The sequence below is a fragment of the Triticum dicoccoides genome, chromosome 1A (assembly GCF_002162155.2).
Source record: "Triticum dicoccoides isolate Atlit2015 ecotype Zavitan chromosome 1A, WEW_v2.0, whole genome shotgun sequence".
Taxonomy (NCBI): domain Eukaryota; kingdom Viridiplantae; phylum Streptophyta; class Magnoliopsida; order Poales; family Poaceae; genus Triticum; species Triticum dicoccoides.
Genome location: NC_041380.1, coordinates 271024202 through 271039673, shown reverse-complemented (window position 1 = coordinate 271039673; position 15472 = coordinate 271024202).

Below are 15472 nucleotides of genomic sequence, written 5' to 3'. Positions count from 1 at the left end.
CTAAATTTTAATGTGGTCACAGTAAAGTCATCTAATGAATAGCTCCTTCTATAATTTAATTTGTTGATATTCACAGAAGCTTTCTGGTTATTAATGAATATAGTGTCTAGAAATAAGGACATTTTAACTAGTGCTTAGCATGCCCTTTACATGGTTACCTATGCTTGAATGGAGTGCCTTCCTTAGTAGGTGTTTCGGTACTAACTTGCCTTGTGAAGTAATAGTTGTTGTCAATGCTATGCTTTATACTAATTATGGTGCCATTGTCTTTATGAATGTATGAATGTAATCACAACTTATTTACATTTTGTAGGAAAGACATGCAAGAGGACGAGGAGCCATGAAGCCGGTGGTTCGTGTCAATGAGATATTTTGTGTAATGGTGATTGAATCGTTGGAAATGCATTTTATGTATCATTTTGTAAACCCACGTTGTGTCTGAGAAAATGAACCATATTGTAATGGATGAACTATTTAGACGTGAAATTAATTAATGTGGTATTGTTTGGTTATGGGTTACTATTGTCATGAGATGCACATTATAGTTATGAAATATGAAACTTGATTGATATTTTGTTGGTAACACAAATGTAAGCTATTGAGGGCTATTGGATGTTTGTGGGCAAAACAAAAAAAAGTCTCATAGTTAGTTGAAGAAAGCTAATGCAAGGGCCAACGAAAAGTTGGTAGGGAAAACAAACAAACCCCGTCAAACAGTCGGTTGGGAAAGTCTCATGGCAGGCCCAATAGACTATTGGTCGGTAAAACAAATCCCGTCAAACAGTTGGTCGGGAAAGTCTCATGGTAGGCCCAATAGACTATTGGTCGGGAAAGGCCCATGGTAGGCCCAACAGAATGTCGGTCAGGAAAAGTACCCCATAGCCGACAAGTGATCGATCGGCAAATATATGTCGGTCGGGAAAGGCTTTTCCCGTCTGGACTTTCCCCAACAGACAAGATCGGTCGGCAATAGTCTTTCCCAACCGACTGCCCGTCATGGGAAGTTGTTTTTCCAACCAACCTGATTGTCGGGGATGTAGTGTTGTGGTGTAGTGTGATTTGGATCCATATGTTTCATGCTATGGTTAGGTTTACCTTAATACTTTTGTTGTAGTTGCGGATGCTTGCAATATAGGTTAATCATAAGTGGGATGCTTGTCCAAGTAAGGACAAAACCCAAGCACCAGTCCACCCACATATCAGATTATCAAAGTACCGAACGCGAATCATATGAGTGTGATGAAAACTAGCTTGATGATATTCCCATGTGTCCTCGGGAGCGCTTTTCTCTATATAAGAGTTTGTCCAGGCTTGTCCTTTGCTACAAAAAGGATTGGGCCACATTGCTGCACTTTATTTACTTTTGTTACTTATTACAAATTATCCTATCACAAAACTATTTGTTACCACTTATTTCAGTACTTGCAGAGAATACCTTGCTGGAAACTGCTTATCATTTCCTTCTGCTCCTCGTTGGGTTTGACACTCTTACTTATCGAAAGGACTACGATAGATCCCCTATACTTGTGGGTCATCAGGGCCCACAATGTGGGTTAAAAATAGAAAGAGTGGTGACATCTTACACGGTTGTGATAGCAAGGCATGTCAGAGGATAGACTGTCAGTTATGTCGGCAGAACAACAGTACCAAGGGCGAGGGGCGAAGAGAACCATTTTCCTGCTCGTTGAACGAGGCAGACCAATAGGTAAGGTTCTCGTCCATCGGTGGTTATTGGAATGTCATCAACAAAAGTAACAGGGTCTTACTAACACGGTTGTACACCAAGGTGTTTACATAAGCAAAAGAATATTACCGCTTAGATCATATAGATCACAAGAAAGGTTAAACAAAACAATGGAATGGAAAATGTCATTATCAGATTAAACAGAACAATGGAAAGGAAAATGTGTTTAAACACATATTTCAGGGGTATATCCTTCCCAAGGACAAGCAGAGCATGATATCCATGACAGGATAGCAAGTAGAAATCCATTTAGGTAAGGGGAGGGAAATTTCATGACATTACCCATACATTGGTGTTTGCATAATTGATAAAGAAAATTTAGCATTGTGCTTCAAATGTTCTTATTGAGGATCGGAGTACCACAGACATGCTTCGAGATAGCATTGACATGGTCTTCAAGCAAAGTTTGGACTTTGGATACTCAAAGGATCCATCAGGAACAATTTATGGAATAAGTCTTACAATTTCCTCATAGAAGAATGGTTACCTTGCTAAAAAGGAAGAACTGTAACAATAGGTCCTTGGGCCAGGTGTGCTAGGCATGACATCACCTTATCGGGTCAAAAACTAATGTTATAACTCTTGGGAATATGTTCCAACCATCATATCTGACCGAGATTCAGATTTGATTGGTGGCAGGATACCTCATACTCAGGATGTCTGAGAAGAAAAGGTGCAACACAAATTGACGGGATGACATTGTAAGATTCTCGGGAAATGAACTATGGAAGCAAGTTCTGAAACAAGAGTTCATCATTAAACCAAGGAAAGGATGAGGAGGTGGCTGATGGACTCAGTGACAATTCATCGAGATTAACAAAAGATGGATTTCCACAATTATTTGAACAAGGAGGTAACACTTGTCAGATCAAATGATATAATGATGTATGCTCGAGGAAAACATATGCAATTAAACATTGGTTGAAAGGTGCATTCAAAATATGGGCTGGGTGGCAGGACCAACGTCCGAATGGTGATTTAGTAACCAGCACAATAAATTGGAATTATTGTCCACTAACTTTGAAGCAATAGGGTTGCTAGAGATATTAAATTCTCACAACAGAGCTCACTCAACACGGGACCAAGAAAAGAATGGTGATGGTGAGAAGTATCACTGCGTCAAGAATTTCTTAAGAGGCGGTGAAACTAACACAACACCCTTGACAAAATGGCAGTAATAGTTCAAGGTAGATCATAATACAAGATGGATAGAAAGGAGCTCAAGGTACTACACAAAATATGAACAAGTTTGTGTTGGAAGGAAGACAACAATGTTGTCGATGATAACACCAATCATCGAGGGGCGAGGATGGTATTTCTCATCATGAGTTCGATTGATATGCTGGGAGAGCTCAGAATGTTGATGATGATCACGACACATTTGTTGAGCTATTTCATGAAGATGTAATTGATCATCGATGACATCAATTAAAAGGACGATGAAGCAAAAGGTTATTGGAACCACAAATAAGATGCAAGGTCAGGATGAATCTAGTTGTTCAAGGTGAAACAATATGACGAAGGAGCTCAACATAAGCTTAGCTCATCGTCAAAAATTGAGCTCCGGGAAGAAGGACCAGGTAGAACAGTTAAAAATGTAGGATGATAATGATGTAGACAATCGGGCTAGGAATGACATGATCGAGTTTAAATTTCCCAGCAACAATTACCATGAGTAGTGAGCCATAAAATGGACTCGAGTCACTTGTCAGGGTTTGATGTCGCTTGAAGCTACGTCTGTATTACCCCAAAGAGGAAGGGATGATGCAGCACATCGGCGGTAGGTATTTCCCTCAGATATGAAACCAAGGTTATCGAACCAGTAGGAGAACCAAGCAACACAACGTAAACAGCCCCTGCACAAAGATAACAAATCCTCGCAACCCGACATGTTAAAGGGGTTGTCAATCCCTTTTGGGTACCGGTGCCAGAAATTGGTGCGTGACGGTAAAAAGGTTGTAATAGATTGGATAAATAGATCGCAAATAAAATAAAGTGCAGCAAAGTATCTCTAGTTTTTTGGATTAATAGATCTGAAAAGAAAAGCAAACAAAAATATATCGCAAAGGCAAATAATATGAGAAAGAGACCCGGGGGCCGTAGGTTTCACTAGTGGCTTCTCTCGAGAAAAATAGCAAACGGTGGGTGAAAAAATTACTGTTGGGCAATTGATAGAACTTCAAATAATCATGAAGATGTCCAGGTAATGATCATTATATAGGCATCACATCCAAGATTAGTAGACCGACTCCTGCCTGCATCTACTACTATTACTCCACACATTGACCGCTATCCAGCATGCATCTAGTGTATTAAGTTCATGGAGAAACGGAGTAATGCAATAAGAACGATGACATGATGTAGACAAGATCTATCTATGTAGAGATAGACCCCATCGTTTTATCCTTAGTAGCAATGATACATACGTGTCGGTTCCCTTTCTGTCACTGGGATCAAGCACCGTAAGATCGAACCCACTACAAAGCACATCTTCCCATTGCAAGATAAATAGATCAAGTTGGCCAAACAAAACCCAATTATCGGAGAAGAAATACGAGGCTATAAGCAATCATGCATAAAAGAGATCAAAGAAACTCAAATACTTTTGTGGATATAAAAAGATCTAACTGATCATAAACTCAAAGTTCGTCAGATCCCAACAAACACACCGCAAAAGAGTTACATCATATGGATCTCCAAGAGACCATTGTATTGAGGATCAAGAGAGAGAGAGAGATGAAGCCATCTAGCTACTAACTACAGACCTGAAGGTCTATAAAGAACTACTCACGCATCATCGGAGAGGCACCAATGGAGGTGGTGAACCCCATCCGAGATGGTGTCTAGATTGGATCTGGTGGTTCTGGACTCTGCGGTGGTTGGATGAATATTTCGTCGACTGCTCTAGGGTTCTAGGATTTTGGGGGTATTTATAGAGCAAAGAGGCGGTCTGGGGGCACCCGAGGTGGGCAGAACCCACCAGGGCGCATCTGGGCCTCATGGCGCGCCCTGGTGAGTTGTGCCCCCCTCGGGGCACCCACCAGGCGCAGCCACGGCCCGTTGTATTCCTTCTGGCCCATAAAAATTCTTTGTAAAGTTTCGTGGCATTTGGACTCTTTCTGATATTGATTTTCCGCGATGTAAAGAACACGGAAAAAATAGGAACTGGCACTTGCCACTATGCCAATAGGTTAGTACCAAAAAATGATATAGAATGACTATAAAATGATTATAAAACATCCAAGATTGATAATATAACAGCATGGAACAATAAAAAATTATAGATACGTTGGAGGCGCATCAGGGTTCTTGAGTGACGAACAACTCAAACCCGGAGAACAACTGAAATTGGTGAGAAGTAATACTTGATGAAGAACACATAAGGAGTACTGCAGTTTTGTAATACTCTCGAGATACGAAAGGTTAATACTCAAAGGTAGATCAGAATAAAGGCTGGTCAGGTGTAATAATCTGCAGAAGACAAGTACTCTAACTAGTCCAAGAAATAAATTCAAAGAAAATTAATATGGCCAGAATCACGATCGCGAAAGACCAAATCCCGAATATAAGACGAACTTACACCAAGGGGATAATTAATATACCAGAAGCTTTCTTGATAAGTTCCACATCGGGTCCATGGGCATGAACACAAGTTCAAGGTCAACTCCCATTTGTCCAAAGCACAACCTTACTTTCACTTCCTGTTTCGAGAATGGCATTAGTGTTGAAAGTTTTACCTGGTGAAATACTAGATGAGTATGACCCATCAAATCTTTCAGGTCCACAAAGATTATGAAAGGCATAGGTTCAACCCATCAGGGCATCTTAGGAACATATACCACAAACTTTTTAGGAGTAATTAACACAAGCTCGAAAGTAGAGCATGGTTGTCAAAGCAGAGGATACAATTTACCAAAGGCATTATGTATCAGGGAAAGAACTTCTCGAGGTTTTTGTATAGGTAGGACACTGTCAGATGATAATTCGATAAAGGATCAGACGGTCCATAGTGGAGCTGATGTGAGCATCGACACACAATCAGAGGAAGAAAAAATTCAAAGGCATTGGATCATAGAAACAACTGACTAATTCAAAGCTCAAATGCGAAGGAACTATGATTTTCAATTCAAGAGATTAGAAGCAAACACTCTGATTAAGGATGGATAAGTTGAGTAGACTTAGGGGTACAATCGATGGCAATTTGATTGGTTGACATCCAGCCCATGTTTAAAATGACGTCTGAGCCGGAAGGATGAATTCTAGGATTTGGTTGAGGATTGCGAGCATTCGCAACATATTGAATCAACGGACTCAAAATGATAATGACAAAGGATACTATGAATATTGCTAGTCATATGGAATGCATCCATAATGCAAGCAGACAAGTATTTGCCGAGAAATAGCGTGCAGAGGATTACTGGAAGATCAGATAGTATTTCAATGTATCTTGTGAATCATATGAACAACGGGGGAAGAACGGATACTCAATAAGTGCGAGGAATTATTCGTAGGGGTATTCATGGGGCAAGAACTGCAAGGCGGTAAGCTCAAAGGATTCTTGGAACAACGGAGGGCAGTTCGGGGCATCTTGTAATAACAAGATCAATGGGATTGAATGTAAGTACGGCAAGTGTATGCAATCATCCATAAGGATATAACAGTGGTAGGGATTTTGCAAAGGCGGTAGGCACAAGCGTCTCGAGAAAACATCGAATGGCATCTTCGAAATCTTCTGGTGCAGTAGGTGATCATCTGTAATAAGGGGCTCTTCGGGAGGAAGTAGTTGCAAGAACCTAAAGTCAGAGTTATTAAATTCATTTAATCCGAATAGAAGAGAGGTCAGAGTCCTAGAGTAAATACGAGGAATAAAATGTCCTAATACCACCTAATGGCGACATGGACCCGTAAGCCACACAACCATGTTAGTAAAAGTTTTTCAATAACTAGACTCAACTTCGACCAAGGAGTTGGAAAGGGGCATTCCTGTAGGCAGTCGGCTCTGATACCAACTTGTGATGCCCCTGATTTGACTGTACACTAATCATACACGCAAATGTGTACGATCAAGATCAAGGACTCACGGGAAGATATCACAACACAACTCTAGACACAAATTAAAATAATAAAAGCTTTATATTACAAGCAAGGGGCCTCGAGGGCTCGAATACATAAGCTTGAATACACAAGAGTCAGCGGAAGCAATAATATCTGAGTACAGACATAAGTTAAACAAGTTTGCCTTAAGAAGGCTAGAACAAAAGTAGCAACGATCGAAAAGGCAAGGCCTCCTGCCTGGGACCTCCTAACTACTCCTCAAAGTCGAACTCCACGTAGAATCATCCTTGGGATTCTCTGGACCCTGGACTCCATCAGATGATCGCAATAACCATAAAAGGGGGAAAAAGGAAGTAGCAAAGCAATCGTGAGTACTCATCCAAAGTACTCGCAAGCAAGGATCTAAACTACATATGCAATGGTATAAATGAAATGGGTACTATCTGTGGACTAAACTGCAGAATTCCAGAATAAGAGGGGAAGAAGCTAGTCCTATCAAAGACTACGCTTTCTGGCAGCCTCCATCTTGAAGCATGTAGAAGAGAGTAGCTGGTAAGTTCACCAAGTAAGAACGTATAGCATAACCCTACTCGGCGATCCTCTCCTCGTCACCCTATGAGAGAGCAATCACCGGGTTATATCTGGCACTCGAAAGGGTGTGTTTTATTAAGTATCCGGTTCTAGTTGTCATAAGGTCGGAATACAACTCCGGGTCGTCCTTTTACCGAGGGACACGGCTATTCGAATAGATAAACTTCCCTGCAGGGGTGCACCACATTACCCAACACACTCGATCCCTTTGGCCGGACACACTTTCTTGGGTCATGCCCGGCCTCGGAAGATCAACACGCCGCAACCCTACCTAGGCTTAACAGGGAGGTCAGCACGCCGGTCTAAATCCTAAGTGCGCAGGGGTCTGGGCCCATCGTCCATTGCACACCTGCATGTTGCGAACGCGGCCAGTGAGCAGACCTAGCAACCTCCATTACAAAGGAAGTTGCGTTACGCGATCCAACCCGGCGCGCGCCACTCAGTCACTTACATCTGGGAGGCTTCGGCTGATGCCATGACGTCGAGTGTGCATAACTATTCCCGCGTGGTGGTTAGTGCATATAGGCCAGTGGCCAGACTCAGATCAAATATCCGGATCTCGTTAAGCGTGTTATCTGAAGTATCCGTAGACGCCGACCAGGGATCGGGCCCACCTGTCTCCTAGGTGGTCACAACCTGCCATGTCGCTCCGCCACAAAGTAACAGTCGGGGGCCTTTCGGAACCCAGACCCATCACTACCACGATGGAACCACCTTCCCCTTCAGCCCCCCACATTGGAATCACTTGCGGGTACTCTACGAGCCGACCCAACTTTAGTCACATCATGTAACATGTATAGTATGTATTTATGTATATACCCGTGATCACGACCCGATAGTATAGCATGGCAGGCGGACAAGAATGTAGGGCCACTGATGAAATACTAGCATCCTATACTAAGCATTTAGGATACCAGGTAAATGTAACAATAGTAGCAATAATGGCAGGCTATGCAACAGAATAGGATTTATCGAATCAACAAAGTACCAAACCTAATGCAAGAATAAGAGAGAAGAGAGTGGGCGATATCTGGTTGATCAAGGGGGGTTTTCTTGCCTGGAAGCTTGGTCGAGAAGGAGGGATCGTCAACACCGTAGGCGATCGGGGCAGCGGCAGCGTCAGTCTCGAAGTCTAACGGATAGAAGAGGACAAAGAAACAATGAATACACCGCAAACATATGCATGACGATGCATGAGATGACAATAAGCGGTGCTAGGTGTGCCCTAACGCGGTACTAGGTGCTACTGGCGAAGTGGGGGGAACATCCAGGAAAGTATTTCCGGTGTTAGGCATTTTCAGACAGGTGAAACAAACGGGGATGGTTGCATATTCGCTAGTCTAGGGATGTGTGGCAGATGAACGTACCTCGTATTCGGATTCGGCTCGTCGTGAGTAACTTTCATGTATAAAGTATTTTCATCCGAGTTACAAATTATTTTATATTAATTTTCGAAGTTTTGTTAATACTTTGGAATTAATTTAATTATTTAAATTCGAATTATCCAAAACAGTGACCTGTGATGTCAGCATGACATCATCCAGGCATTAGCGGTCAAACCTCAGATGGTCCAGGTCAACCCTGACCAGTGGGTCCCACATGTCATAGAGAGATGCCTAACTAGAGTTTAATTTAAACCTAACAGAGATTAATTAGCAAGTGGTCCCCACTGTCGATGGCAATATTAATTATAGTTTAAGTTTAAATTCGAATTAGTTGTAGTTAACTGAGGGGGTTCCACATGTCAGTGGCACAGGGAGCCCAGTCAGTAGGGTTGACTGGTCAACCTAGTGAACTAGGGTCCTTGGCCCACAGGACAGTGACCCAGTAGGCGGCCACGTGGCGCCAGGTCAACGCTGTTGCCGGAGTAACTTCGGCGACCACGTTTTGCGGCGACGCGCGTCGGGAGGTGGTCTGGTTCCGGCTATGGTGGCTCATTTCGAGCGCGGGAGGTGGCGTTCGAACGAGTGCGGTGAGTCGCATCTAGTGATGGCGGTGCGCAGACGGAGGTGGCCGGAAGTGACGGCGGCGAGCACATCGCCGGACGGCCGGAGTCGGGCGTGAGAGCAAACGGTGATGCGGGGCATGGCATGGCGAGCTAGAGGTGGCGTTGAGCTTGTATGCATGCGCTGAGCATGGCTACTTGCTCGGACGAGCTCATCAGTGACATCATGGATGGCAACGAGCACGGCGGCGGAGGCGGCTACTATAGCTACAGGCACAGACCCGTGGAGAAAGAATAGGGGAAAGAAGCAGCGTTCACCGGGGGAGCACAAGGAAGGCTCGTTGAGCAGTTTAGGAGCGCATTGCGACGGAATCGACGGTGGCGCGATGATCCGAGGTGGACGGCGACGCGATCCAGCGCTAGGGTGGCTCCGGCATTGAGGTAGTGTGTAACACCCCGGATGTAACTTGCCATATTTGTAACTCCGACTCTTGCCATTTTCGGCTTTAAGTTATGAGATTTCCCTTCGTGGTTGGGTTTTGTCTTTCGTTTTGCTTTTTGTTCATGTCATGTTTTTCATATCATGCCATCATGTGCATCACATTTGCATTTGTGTTCGTGCCATGCATCCGAGCATTTTCCCCGTTGTCCGTTTCGCAATCCGACACTCCCACATGCACTAGCGCACCCCTCTTGTCTCTTTTCGTGAGCGGGTGTTAAACGTTCTCGGAATGGGCCGATATTGTCAAGTGGCCTTGGTACACCACTGGTAGACCGCCTGTCAAATTTCGTTCCATTTGGAGTCCGTTTGATGCTCCAACGGTTAACCGGGTAACCGCGAAGGCCCCTTTTGTGTTGCAGCCCAACACCCCTCCAAAACAGCCCAATAAACCATCTAAACCACTTCCATGTCCTCCGTCATCGGATCACGATCGTGTGGGCGAAAACTACACCTCATTTGGACACTCCAAACTCCCTCTACCTATATAAAAGCCCCTTCCCCTCCATTTTCGGGTGAAACCCTAGTCAAACTCCTCCCCGCGCCGCCGGACACGTCCATCCGCGCCGGACACGTCCGCCAGCCACGGCACCGCAACCAATCATGCGTCGCCACGTCAGCTCGCCGCCGCCTGGATCCAACCCGCCGCCGCCATGTGGGCGCCCGCCGCCCCGTGCCTCCCGCCGGCCCACGACGCCCACGCCTGGCCCGCGAGGCCCTAGCCGCCGCGCGCCTCCGCCCGGTCGCCTCCCTGCCGCCCGGCTCCGCCACCGTGCCGCGCGTTCGCCGTTGCCAGCCACCGCCACCACCGCCCGCACTCGCCTCCGACCCCGCACGCCGCACCACCGCTGCTAACCGCGCTGCTGAAGGCCGCCGCCCTCCGCCGGCGAGCACGCACCTCCCCGGCCACGCCTTCGGCCAGATCCACAGCTCCGGCGAGTCCCTCCCCGTCGACGGCGCTGTCCCTCACCACTCCATCCGCCTCCCCGATGAACCTCGATCCGTGTGCCGGGTCAAACCCTAGATCTGGGAGGGTGAGAATTCCACTCCCGATTCCCTAATGTTTTTATGCCCCCTTTGTCATGTCGTATCTCGGTGCTCGGTGCTCAAAATCTTGCATATGATATATCGATTTGTTCATCTCGTTGAGATCTTCATGATAAAAGCATTTCCATGCATGTTATTATTGTTTGTGATGCCATTTTCATTGATGCAAGAGTGCTATAAAATGTTAGGAGCTGGTACTTATCAGATCATGGTGATTTGTCATTTTAGTTGCATTTGATGTGTGCACCATATGAGCATGAGGTCTACATGTTTTTTGAACTACATCATGCCATCTTTACAGAGGTGCTTGTCTTGTATTTTTTGTGATCTGTTTGGTGACTAGCACAAGCATGCAAAGTAGCCTCTGCAATGTTGTTGTTTCCAGGGACTTAGGTTTTTGCCAAGTCTTTTCCTGCTGTTATTTTGATGCCATGTAAACTTGATGCTACAGTGATATCCATGCTTGTTTTGAGATACTTCAATAAGGATGTTTTGAACATGTGGTTATGCTCTATCCATCCATGCCCCTGTTGGAAATTATGTAGTTGTCTAGCATGTCTTGTTCTTGCTCTACTGTTGCTATAAAATGTTCCTGGCAGAATGTTAACATGTTAATCAATTTTGCCATGGTTGTTGCTAGTGATCCATGCATGCTATGAACTTTCCCTTGATATAGTTAGCTTCATGAACATGTCATATTGCTGTTGGTATGCTTGTATTGTCATGCAATGCTTTGTGGTGAGTGGCATGAGCTCGCAAAGTCTGAAACTGTTAATAAAACTTGCTATGTTTACATGGGTGCCATCATATCTTATGTGCCTTTTTGGCTCATGTTCAGTAAGGGACTTTTGTTCTATGCATTTAGTATAATCGTGCCATGCCTTAGTTTGCTATGATATGTTCCTGTAGCATGTTGTTTTCTTGCTCTAAACATTGCTTCCTGATGTTATTTTGCCATGTTAGTTTTTCTCTCTAAGTCTGTGATGCTGATATCTTTTGCACTTTTACCATTCTTGTTTGAACCTGTTCTAGTGTGTTTTGGCCGTAGCTCATTATTCATGTTTTGTCAAGCATCTCGTGTACATCATTTCCATATGCTTTGTTGTTATGTTGGAGTGCAGTAGCTTAGTTTCTTGTTGCATGCTAAGTTTTTCAGCCCATATTCCATATTCTCGTGTACATCATTTCCATATTCTTTGCTTGCTAGTTGTTCATTCTATCGCTATAACGCGCTACCTACCACTTGATATATCATGCCTCCCATATTGCCATGTCAAGCGTAACCCACCTTTCCTAGCAAACCATTGTTTGGCTATGTTACCGCTTTTGCTCAGCCCCTCTTGTAGCGTTCTAGTTGCAGGTGAAGATGAAGCTTGTTCCATGTTGGAACATGGATATTGTTGGGATATCATTATTATATCTTATTTATTTTAATGCATCTATATACTTGGTAAAGTATGGAAGGCTCGGCCTTATGCCTGGTGTTTTGTTCCACTCTTGCCGCCCTAGTTTCCGTCATACCGGTGTTATGTTCCTTGATTTTTGTGTTCCTTACGCGGTTGGGTGTTATGGGAACCCCTTGACAGTTCGCTTTGAATAAAACTCCTCCAGCAAGGCCCAACCTTGGTTTTACCATTTGCCTACCTACCACCATATACCTTTCCCTTGGGTTCTGCAAACTCAAGGGTCATCTTTATTTTAAACCCCCCGGGCCAGTGCTCCTCTGAGTGTTGGTCCGAAACGGGCAGCCTGCGGGGCCACCTCGGGGCAACTTGAGGGTTGGTTTTACTCGTAGCTTGACCTATCCGGTGTGCCCTGAGAACGAGATACGTGCGACTCCTATCGGGATTTGTTGGCACATCGGGCGGCTTTGCTGGTCTTGTTTTACCATTGTCGAGATGTCTTGTAACCGGGATTCCGAGACTGGTCGGGTCTTCCCGGGAAAAGGAATACCCTTCGTTGACCGTGAGAGCTTGTGATGGGCTAAGTTGGGACACCCCTACAGGGTATAAACTTTCGAGAGCCGTGCCCACGGTTATGTGGCATATGGGAATTTGTTAATATCCGGTTGTAGAGAACTTGACACTTAACTTAACTAAAATGAATCAACCACGTGTGTAGACGTGATGGTCTCTTTTCGGCGGAGTCCGGGAAGTGAACACGGTCTTGTGTTATGCTTGAACGTAAGTAGTTTCAGGATCACTTCTTGATCACTTCTAGCTTCTCGACCGTTGCGTTGCTTCTCTTCTCGCTCTCTTTTGCGTACGTTAGACACCATATATGCTAGTGCTTGTTGCAGCTCCACCTCACTACCTTCTCCTACCCATAAGCTTAAATAGTCTTGATCTCGCGGGTGTGAGATTGCTGAGTCCTGATGACTCACGGATACTTCCAAACAGTTGCAGGTGCCGAGGATACCAGTGCAGGCGATGCTACCGAACTCAAGTGGGAGTTCGACGAGGATTCGGACCGTTATTATGTTTCTTTTCCTGATGATCAGTAGTGGAGCCCAGTTGGGACGATCGGGGATCTAGCATTTGGGGTTGTCTTCTTTTATTTTGGTTCCGTAGTCGGACCTTTGCTTGTATTCTGGATGATGTATGAACTATTTATGTATTGTGTGAAGTGGCAATTGCAAGCCAACTCTTTATCCCTTTCTTATTCAGTACATGGGATGTGTGAAGATTACCCCTCTTGTGACAAGCCTACCATGCGGCTATGGCTCTAAGTCGTGCCCCGACATATGGGAGATATAGCCGCATTGTGGGTGTTACATAATGGTCCAGGTAGACGAAGCAGACACTGGCGGAGCTTCTGGACACGGCCGTTGGGTGCGGGTCGATGGTCGCCGCGGTGGAGTCCGACGAACGATGACGAAGACGCTCGGGATGGTGGGGAAAAGAGAGCAATGCGAGGTGGGGGGAATGGAGGCATCGAGTGGGACTAGGGTTAGCCAAGGGGGTTGGGGACGACCTTGTAGTCGCGGGGGGGAGGGGGCGGATGGCCGCCACACGGCGGATCCATGACATGGACGGGTGCCCGGCGGCCAGCGAGCCCGTGGGAGCGGCAGGAAGGGGACGGCCTGTGGTGCTAGGTCGGGCCGTACTATGCACTAGGCCCAGTGCTCCGGGGCCTTTTCATTTCTTTTTTATTAACTTCTGTTTTCTTTTAAGTTGTTCTGTTTGCACTTATTTTAAAAGCAGAATAGTTTTCTAAATATAAAACTTGGTCCAATATTTATATTGCAAATTTAGACACTGCCTCAAAAGCTTGTGGATTATTTGAATCCATTTGAATTTTGTTTAAACAGAAATGATTTAAATTTTGGGCTGTTCTTCTACTGTTTTGGTCGTTATAGGGTAATTATATATTTTATTAGATGTTCGATGTTGTTTGTTAATTAGTTAGTGGATATTTTTAACCTTTTAAACATTTTTAATTCACTATTTTATGAAACTATAATTTGACTTGTTATTTGAATTTGTATTTGAACTAAGTTTGAAATAAGTGAGGCTTAGCAAAATTTTAATTATGATGACATGGCATCATTAATCGGGGTTTACTATAGCTTGATTATCCAGGTGTTATATCCCCGCTTCCAGTGTCCATGCCATAGCTCCAAAGGAGCATTTTTGTATGTTTTTTTCTGCCGCGGGAGGAGCATAAACATGAGGAGAAGTGTTGGAGTATAATGCAGTGGCGAAGCTAGGATTTTTTTCCATCGGTATGCGAAGCTGTAAATTTTTTGTATCATATAATAATATATGATATGAAAGTTCAGATGACCATGATGAACTACAATTTTTCTTTCTAGAAGCAACCTCGAATAGTTTAGTGGAATTTTGAAAATAAGGAGAAAAATATAATTTAACACTATAGTCTACAATTCCAATATCACTGCCAACTGCCAAGTCAATTTAGCTCCTCTCTCAAGTCTTAACTGAACAAATGCAAATTAGTGCTTAGATTTGATTGAATGCAACAGACCACAATGAATTAGCTAATAAAATTATTCATAAAGAAAATCAATCAATACATTAAAGATCATCCTATGTTTAAAAAAATAAGAAATCCAGATGAAAAGCTCACATAAGTACGTTATTGCGTTGTTGCCGTGGAGTGTGTTGCATGTGCCATGCTTGTTGAGGACAAGGCGCGATATTGGGATATAGCAGGAGGACAAGAGGCAGGGTTGGTATATAGGCAGTTCAAGGTCTGTTGCAAGTTTAAAAGTCTATTGATTTGATAGTAGGTGTTCGCACACAAACACGACACCGTGTACCCTCGACGCCGGGGGCGATGCACCGCAGCTCATGTCGAAGGAGACCCGGCCGGAAGCGCGGTATGCAAGCAATCGGGCGGATGCTTTTGAGGACCGGAAACCTCACACTGCCGGGAGGGACCCCGTCAGGGCGCGCGGTGGCTATGGGCTGCCCTAGGTCGACTTGATCGCCCCTAGGGCCTCGAGGTTCACCGCCCTACAACAAGAAGAACGAACGAAGAACGAGGAAGAAGAAGAACGAGGGAAAGAGATAAAAGTAAAGATAAAAAGTGGTAGATGAATTGATCGATTGTGTGTTGTTCAATCGGT